Here is a 9,906-nt window from a genome sequence, read left to right as displayed (position 1 = left end):
TTACTAATACAGTACATGAACAGTATGATATGTCCTTACAATTGCAGACGCCTTTTCAAAGATAATCTTTAATAGTTTATTTGACAACCTGTAAAATTATAGAAAATTATTAGTCTTGGGAATTACAAAAATCCCTGTAGTACAGTCAAACAATAAAATTATAATTACCTGTGGGTAATTGAAATTTAACTGTTTTTTTATTGTATATTACACATCAATAGCAACATAAGTTCAAGAGGTTTTTTTCTTCTTTCCTTTTTTCTTACAGAACCTGAGAAAATGGACAGCACTGTTGGGGGCTTGTGAGTTCCTGTCACAGTACTGAGCTTGAACAATTTCGATTAAAGCCCCATGTTTGAGACTGTCATTAGACCTGCATTAAATTACATATCTGGAGTGTTAAAAAATAAAGAGTACAGTAGCTTTTTCTCAGCTACCTAAGGTAGGTAGTTAAGGCCTTGATTATCTTTAAAGATCTATTTTTTCCCTCCACTGAAAGCCATTGTTTCTTTCATTAAACATAAAACACATTTAAGAACACTAAACTGTGCAGACAGGAATATTAGGATGGCATATTCCAAAGTACCTTTGTTCTGTATTCATTGCTTTGAGTTGACTTCTGCATTGTATAATGTGATTTTATTATTTAGCTCTCATTCAGGTGAACTGAACAGAATTGGCATTGGTTGGCACCTCTAATCCCTGGGCTTTGAATAAAGTGGGTAGTTGCCTTCCTCCTCTTCCTCATTGAACTTCCCCTTCCAACACCCCCCAAAAATGAATTTTTAGAAAGCTGCGTATACATTTTCAAACTGAAGCAAGGTGCTGGCATTTCTATTACTCCTCATCACTTCTCCTTTGAATGATGGCCTTTATGACAACATTTCCAGGCTCTACCCCTCTGGGTTCCTTTGTTTAAAGAAGTCTTTTGGTTCTTTGGTTCCTCCAGCTGAATAGCAGTTTAAATGAATGGAAAGAAAGTAATGGACCTATACCTGGAAAAAAAGGCCATAGGTAAAAAGATTGGTTCCTTTATACACTTGGCCCCTCCTCCCTAGCTCCATGCCCCCACCCCTGTATCAGGGTCCTGCCATTTTCTCTCTGTAAACATCTCTGCCGTAAGGCCTGTGGGAAACCATGAGCGTTCAGGGTAGTCCTTTGAAGCTTTTATACAGAAGTAGCAGCTTCAGGCCAAGTAGTCTGACCCAATTCCTTCTCTGTGGTTTAGAGAGTAATGGGAATGCAAATCTTCTTGTATTGCACTGATTTTCACCTCTTTATCTGGATAGAAGGAAACAGAGTCAATGAATGTGCAAGGTTCCAGACTGATATTAGAAATTAAACCATAGGGGGGTGGGCGCCTGGTGGGCTTAGTCAGTTAAGCATCTGACTTCTGTTCAGGTCATGATCTCAGGGTTTGTGGGTTCAAGCCCTGTATTGGGCTCTATGCTGACAGCTCAGAGTCTGGAGCCTGCTTCAGATTCTGTGTCTCCCTCTCTTTCTGTGCCTCTCCTGCTTGTCCTTTGTCTACCTCTGTCTCAAAAACAAATAAACATTAAAAAAAAATTAAGAAATTAACCAGTAGGCTAGTGCCATCCTTTCTTCTGTAAGTGGTTTGACAGATCCAGTGTGGGAGAATAAGAGGCCGCTATCTTCCATGGTCACCAATGGGGAGCTCATGACACATGAGACAGAGGAAGGAGGGGCTACTTCATCCAAACCTCTGCCTTAATGACATTAAATGAACTGAGAGAGAGGACGAAACACAATGAAGTTCAGAAACAGCAGCCTCAGCTCGTTTCTTCTCAGACCCTTCTTCATTAATTCATTCACATAGAATTCACATGGATGAAGGCAGACGGTGAATGAGTGCTTTTGCATATGCAGAAGCGTGCACTCGTGTGCATGCATGTACACACACACGCACACACACACACACACACACTCCTAGTATTTTAGATAGGATATCGTAATGATTTCTCATTTGATAGCCTAAGACATACTTTCATCAATCTTAAGAACCAGTATTGAAAAGCAAACATACATAGAAAGCATTTCTTTTGGGAAAAGAATCAGTTTTAGAATCAGTTTTATATGACTTAATGAGGGCCTTTAAAACATCAAATCTTATTTTCTATCCAAAGGTAGGTTAGACAATATGTATACCATCCTGAGCATTAAATCGACGTAGCAGAGCGATGAAAAGCCGACATACTCCCCTCAAGTAGATGATAGTTCAAGGTGGAAAATGTCCCGATACAGATTGGGCTAAACTCAGTTTGGAGCCCCATGAATTCATGACTTTGTAAATGCCAGTTTGGTGCCATCTTTTAAAGCATAAACCAGCTCACATCTGGTGTCCTCATTCATCTTTTTTCTCTTCCCTCTGGAGCTTACGCTCCATGAGGAGAGGTACATTGTCAGCCTTATCACTGTCATTTTCACAACCATCCACTGCTCTCACACTTCGAATAAAATCCAGCCCTGCATGTGTAGCCACTGCCTGCCTCTCTGCCCTTGTCACCCTCCACTTCCCTCTAGCCACCAAGCCCCTTGGTATTCATGAATGCACCAGCTTCTGCCCACTTTGCTTTTTAAAATTTTCATTCTTCTCACCTCCCCCGACAGGTCTTCCTGACTACCCTTCCAAAATTTGCATCCCTCCAAACCTGGCATGCTGCTTCCCCTTACTCTGCTTTGTTTTCCTTCACAGTATGTATCACCATCTATAAAAAGTTTTTAGCAGTGATAGTAATTCAGTAATATTCAATGAATGGGTAGAACTTTGGCAGGTGAAGAACATCCCAGAATAGGAATGGGTATAGACATCAAAGTTACCTACTGAGGTTCTTAGGGCCGTTAACAGACACAGAGACAGCAGGACAGGTGTGTATAGAGATAAATAGCTAATCATTGATGAATTGTCTTGATTTGTATATAGAAATTTGTCATTTCTTATTTGTAAAATGGAACTAGGTGATCTAAGCAGAGTTAAAGACTCTGCATTGGGTCCAACAGTTCAGTATTACATTGGGGAGATAAATGTAGAAACTATCAAATCCATAATAAGGTAAAACCTGGTTTCCACCAATTTAATCTCTATTAAAAGCCTCATAAACCACATTTTGGTAAAAAGGACTAATATCTAGCTCACAGCTATGCCCAGCTTCTAACTCAATTGGCATATGTTTCTTCATATTCCTCTTTAAAAAGTCAATGGTTTATGAAATTATCCAAATACCTGAATCCTTCCCTAACCAGAAAAAGTCACTAAATGCAAAAGAATTTAAATTGCACACAGTCCATAATCCCCGCAGGGTTTTTTCCCCCAAGTGCAAGCTTTAGTTTCAAGAAAAGAAACACATGTAAAGCTCAGTAAATTTTGGGTCGGTGGCTCTATGATTTTGATTCAATGCCCTGATTTTAACCCAAGCTATTGAAATAGCCAGCTGCTATTTTTCCCACCCTGTCCCTTGACTTTATCAATTCCTCTTTCCACTTCAGGAGGAGTGAAGATGGAAGGCTTTTCTTCAGCAGAGTCTCACTCAGCTGAACCCCCATTTGTGGAGTCTTGTGAGAGGAAAGCCCTGTGGAGTCCTAGAGGGGTGAGTGCCTCTAAGACAATGCTTCTAGAAAGGCATTCCTATCCTAGAGTCACTTCAGAATGCTTACTGTGCTCAAGCTGCAGGCCTCGAAGCTAACACAGTGGTCGGAGAGTCAAGGGTCACTTGCAGTCCCAGTGGATCTCTCAGTGTAGACAGTATCCTTTGCTCAATTCAGTTGAAAGCTCTTTGATCAAATCTTATCTTTGGGAAGGTTTGAAAGGTGTGGAAAGGAAGAAAGTCCCAACCTTGGGCTTTCCAGAAGAATCTCATCTCTTGCTGTTGACTTTTAAATGGCTGTCTTCTTCCAATACCCCCAGGCCATTTGGGAGCCTCTACAAGGGTTTCGCAACATGTATCATGTAGAGATCAATGTCGCTCCCTCAACATCCACATCCTATGGGTAGCAAACTCCTTTAGATTCAAGGTTATGAAGGGAATGGATTTCTCAAGTCTGAAGGGGACCTCACACTGCTCTAAATTTCATTTGTTTTGTAAGCCTCCCTGACTAACACCAGAGGCCTGGTTGACAGAGTCTTTTCACATCCGTTCCAACTCTGGGAGTCCAGGTTTTTGCTCAGGCCCAGATAATTCTTGTAGTGAAAAAGTGAAACTTCTGTTCTAGCTAATTCAGTCTTCGGCACATTTGCTACTGTTTTTTAGAAGCCAGAGGCGATTTACAAGGGAACTTGCAAAGCCATTTTGCCTGAACAAATTCTCCATCTGGTGATTCACTGAACATGATCTCTTATTTCTTAAAGGAAGAAATGAGAAATGGACTTAGAAGGCCTCATGTTGATATTTACCTGCCAAGACATCTTAACTCCACTGACTCTCCAGACAGACCCATTTGTAAATTTACATTTAAAAACAATCTTTCCACATAATTTCCCACCATTCCTTTGCTTCTGTCTTAGGTGAGTGAAACTGCAAGTTGAGGCCCTGTCCACATATAAATACTGGAAGAGCTGAAATCCAGGGAGACTGCTGAAAAAAAAAATTGACAACAACAACAAAAGACTTTATTTTTTATTGCACAAGGCCCACATATGACTTTGAATATTTTTTAGTCTGTTGTTTGGTGACGCCTAAGAAGAGTCCTGCTGCCAATGTTCCTCACCTTGCCTCCCGTGGAAAGGGAATGATGTGCACAGACTCTTGTTATGCAAAGGGAAAAAACAAGGTATTTTCTCTTGGAGGGATGACTGTGGTCTCACACAGGTTCTGCTATTTCTTCTGGGATGCTCTCAATTCCCCAAACCGCCTCTGACCCCAAGCTCCAGCCCTTTGCCTTCTCCTCCTCCTGGTTGCTGGGTCATCCTTGATGGTCTACGGTGTCCCTGCAAACTTTGCTATGACCCCGTTGATCTCTGTGTCTCCTGATTTCCTAAAGCCAGGTGTGCCTTCCCACTTGAGGACCTGCTTTTTCTCATGAATTGTATCCCTCCTGCCTCTGCCCTTTCCACCTCTAGAGGTAATGTCTCCCCATCAGGTTGGTTAGCTTTCTAGCCAGCTTGTGCCTAGGAAAAGAGACTGTGTTTGGCTCCTTCCCCTGCCCCCAGTGCTGCTTCTTGAAGGCCACATACTGCTTCTCATTCAGCTCATTTTCTTTGTGTTCCTGTGACCCTTGTTGCTGTTTGACTTTGGATCTTGCCTTCTTTTTATAGTCCTCTACTGTTAACACTGGAGGACAGAATCTGGGCCAGATATATGTAGAAAGAGAGCTAGGAAAAAGAGAAGAGGAACTGACTGAGCCAAGAAGGAGTAAGAGGTTCACAGGACACAGGGAAATGGAAACATTGCACATCATCTTATATAAGGAAACAAACCAAGACATGCACTCATTCACTCATAAATGTATACATTCATTCATCAACTTAACACTTGTCTGTAACAAATACTGTACCTCTAAGTTGTCTGTTTTACAAAATTGCTCAAGATTATTTCTTCTCTCTGTGCAGGAATTTTAGACTTACACGACCGTCCTCCAACACAAATGTGAAATGACCATTCTCTAAGCTGGAGACACTTGTCTTCCTTTTGCTCAGTGTCAGGAAAAACACAAGGCCCTGATCTGCAGCACAGCTTCACGAATTTGAAGCTTTTGCCCAGGCTCTCATATAATACTCATCCATTCATTTATTCATTCAGTCAACCTTTTAACTGATATTTTTTGAGCAAGAACCTAGTATGTGCCAATTATTATTCTTACACTCCGGAAGTGGCAATGAATAAAACAAAGTCTCTGGTCTCATGCAAGTTACTTATTAGAGGAGTAGGTTGAAGGGAGACATACATATACTTTCAGGTGTTGATGAGTTCTGTGAAGAAAAATCAGGTGGGCAAAGGGATAGAAAGTCCTGAGGAAAAAAGTTGCATCATTAAACCGCGTGGCAGGAAAAGGCTCCACCAATATAATAAGTTGTAACATGAAGGGATAAAATGTGGGAGTAAGCCATATGGATTTCTAGAAGAGAGTCTTAGATAATGGGAGCAGGAAATCAATAATCCTCAAGCAGAAGACTGGTTGGTATATTCAGAAAATAGCAAAAGCTGGAGTTATCTAGTAGGCCCATCTCTTATGAGCACCCACAAACCTTGTGTTTTTCCAAAAAAATAATATCCACTTCGTTATGATCACCTGTTTAGTGCTTATCCTTTCCCTGTAGGCTACGCATAACCTGAAGCAGGAAATCGACGGCTTGGATTCCTCCCACATCCTACTGCTTGCTCAATATCTGGTACATCGGAGGTGTACCATAAATAGTAATCAGATGAATGAGTGGATGTCTGAATAAATTGCCCTATAAAGTGAGATAATGCACATAAATCTTTTAGCTCAGTACCAGACATACACTCCACATTTAATGTATTTCAGGGACAATATGTTGCTGCTGATGCAGGTGATGATGATACAACCCAGCAGAAGATGAACTTCTTCCTGAAGATGGAGCGACTACTCCTGGTCTGTGGTAGGTCTTTATAGCAAGAAGGCCTCTTTAACTGCTTCTTGTTGAAATGTATCCATTTGGTGTGTGCCCTGTGTAACTCCAAAGCGATAGCAGCAACAAATGCATCTATAATGGCATAAACATGTAACAGCATCCAACTATACAGTCAATAGCAAGAAGGCAGCTCTTAATTCAGCTCTTAATTTGCTCTGGCCTTCCAAACAAGGAAGAAGGTCTTCAGAGAGAAAACACTTAAATGATGTAAAATGAAGATTGTCATCCAAATGAGGGATTAGTGAAAAGGAACAGAGCTACTAGAAGTAAGTTCCATATTACAGGCCCACATACAGAATCAATAGATGTTCTTTCAAAGATCCAACCCTCACAACTTTTGAAGCATCACATACAACAAAGGAAGTCTCAATTTGTAACAAAGGAGGATTATGGATCTCAGAAACTGAGAAAAGGTGACATTGTCATAGAGCCATGAAATTCTGGGTTTGACAGTAAACAAATCAACTCGTGATGATTACACAGCAAATATGTGGGGTATTATAGCTGGTAAGTGTTGTAGAGGTTATTTCACAAAGCATCTTCCTCCTTTATTTTATAGATAAGGGAACCCCTGTTTGGGGCTGCCATGTCTCTCCCAAACTTTTGTTATCAGTGGAGCTTAGAATGTAGACCATCTGTCACAGAGGTAAGTGTTTCTTGAATTAATCTCCATAATTCCATTACTGGTCTCTCTGCTCACATTATCGCCCTTCTATAGTCTATTCTATACATAATACCAAAACGATCTTTTAAACCTGAATTCAGATCATTTGACTATGCCTAATAAACTTTCTAGTGGTTTGTTATCACAATTAGAATTCAAATTTCTTATAATAGTGTAGAGTACTTCTCTAGCATACAATGTTGCCTGGCACGTAGTAGGCACTAATGAATGAATGGACTTCTTTTTCCCCCAAATAATAGTATAAAACTGTCCAGTCATAATAAACCTGCATAAATAGATTGGTTTAAATAAAATATTCAATGGTATTTCCTCTAAAATTAATGTACATAATGAAATTCAAGCAGAGTAAAAGTTGGGTTAACAGAATTCAATAATCGGCCCCAGATAATTTATTTTAGTCTCCATTACCTAGTGGATGACCACTCATTCTGTCTGGCCCAGCCTCATTAGGCCTGTTTACCAATGATTTTGATGACAAATGGAAAGGAAATTTATGAAATCTGAAAGCACAAAGTTGGAAAGGATAATAAATAGAACAATCAACGTTCAAAAATGCTCTGACAGGCTGGAATTCTAAGCAAATTCCAATAAGATGAAATTTAATAGCAATAAATGCAATGTCCTGTATAAAAGTTCAAATATTAATTGTATAAGTACAGGATGGAGAAACTTGGTTTGGCAGAAATTCATGTGAAAAAGATCCGCAGGATTTAGCTGACCACAACTTTAATAAGACCCATCAGTCTGAGGCAGATGCCTTTAAAAGGTCCCATTCGTAAGTTGCATTAGTAGAAGCCCTTTTTCTAAATTACAACCAGTAATCGTTTTCCTACACTGTAGCTCAAACCACATCCGGCATATTTTGTTCAGTTCTGGGTGCCATATTTTAATGGGGACACTTAATCCAGAGGAGGGTGGAAAACAGGGTAGAGAAAGTCTGAAAACCAAGTCATGGTTGAAAGAATTGAAATCCCAAATCATTCCAGTATTTTAAGTTCTACAAGATACCAGAAGAGCTTCATTTTTGCTGTACTCTAAATCAGAATATGAAACAATGGCTTTAAGTGGGCAATAAATATACTGTTGCTGACAGAAAATTTTTGAATCCATGAATAAGTGACGTAAAGAAGGAAGGGAACTTTCATTGAACATGGAAGAAAAGTATGTGTTACCTGGAGTTTTACAATAAAATAGCCACTTGTGTAAGTTGGAATACGTAAACTATTTGCCACTGGAGATTTCCAAGGCAATATAGGAGCAAACAACTGTACCTCATCAGTTAAAAACACTGAGTGATTGCATAGGCTCTGCGTTTAGGACCTCCAAACCAAGCACACAGTTCTTCCCCACCTCCGTAACTGTCCAGAGTGGTCAACTCAAGAGCCCCTTTCAGCTCCACAGTCCATAATTTGCTGTGTATGGAAATTGTTGCCTTAAAATTGAAATCATTTCCTAAGAAACTTGACTTATTACTCCCAAATAAAAAGTCAGATGCTATTCTGGAGCCTGCAGAAAAGAAAAAGAAAACTTTGTCTCTTTTGGCAATGATACATAAAACTTAGCAACCCAAATAAAGAAACAGTTCCTGACCAACTATCCCCACCAGGACTCATCAGAGAAGATAGAAATGCTCATCTCTCAGTCTGTCCTGAAAGAGATCTGTTTACCTAACACCTCATAGTTCTTTCATTGCTTATGGAGTTGCTAACGACCCACAGTATTATATCATACAATAAATAATGGAACTACATTTATTTTTCCTAATCTTAAATATCTTTTATTTATATCTTTTCTTTTGAATATGTGTTTCTGTTGATTTTTGTTATTTAAAATCCTGTGATAGTTCTCCTTTGATAGGTTTAATTGAATTAGAGATGATCTGACATTGCACTATCCTTGAATTATTTTAACAAACCATTTGTCTTTAGAAAAAAAAAAACATTTATATTAGGGGAAGTAGGGGGTGCCTGGGTGGTTCTGTCGGTTAAGCATCTGACTTTGGCTCAGGTCATGATCTCATGGTTCATGAGTTTGAGTCCCACTGTGGGCTCTGTGCTCAGCAGGAGCCTGCTTCAGATTCTTTCTCCCTCTCTTTCTGCCCCTCTTCCTCTGGTGCTAACTCTCTCTTCCTCTGTCTCTGTCTCTGTCTCTGTCTCTCTCTCTCAAATAAACTTTAAAAAAATAAACTGCTTATTTTTAATCCACTATTAGAAAAAGTTAGCAATTTATGAGTATTAAATTTATTAGTGTTTTTTTATTTCTCATCTATGTGTAAAAGTAGAGTATATTTTTATAATGATAATATTTGATTATTAATATTTTTCTAATCCAATGAGTGAGTTGTTTGGATTTCTCTTTTTTTCTGTGTTCTGAAACAGTGTTTACACAGAGAAATAATGTATTTCTTGTAAGTTGTTCTGGAGAACAACTAAATGTTGTTACTTCAAAACTATAAATATCTGCTCAATAAAATACACCACAGAGTGAAGTAATAACCTAAAGATAAGGAAGATCCTACAAAATGGAACAAATGTTTTGACCATATAAAGGACTTATTAGAATTAATAATAAAAAAGAAAGAGATCACCCAATTGTGAGAGAAAAAAGGAATAAA

The 9,906-nt window shown here is 39.2% G+C and overlaps 1 long non-coding RNA gene across 1 annotated transcript in view; it reads left to right on the top strand.

The window, feature by feature from the left end:
* The first annotated feature begins 235 nt into the window (after positions 1-235).
* The window catches only part of LOC123580816, a 221,607-nt gene continuing 211,936 nt past the window's right edge, over positions 236-9,906 (top strand). Inside the window, exons 1-4 of the long non-coding RNA XR_006703475.1 lie at positions 236-442; positions 4,520-4,785; positions 6,481-6,574; positions 7,167-7,253. This is a non-coding gene — a long non-coding RNA (uncharacterized LOC123580816). The remainder of the gene's footprint in view (positions 443-4,519; positions 4,786-6,480; positions 6,575-7,166; positions 7,254-9,906) is intronic.

The sequence above is a fragment of the Leopardus geoffroyi genome, chromosome A3 (genome assembly GCF_018350155.1).
Source record: "Leopardus geoffroyi isolate Oge1 chromosome A3, O.geoffroyi_Oge1_pat1.0, whole genome shotgun sequence".
Classification (NCBI taxonomy): domain Eukaryota; kingdom Metazoa; phylum Chordata; class Mammalia; order Carnivora; family Felidae; genus Leopardus; species Leopardus geoffroyi.
Note: the sequence above shows the minus strand (reverse complement) of the source record. Positions and strands in the feature narration are given on the sequence as shown.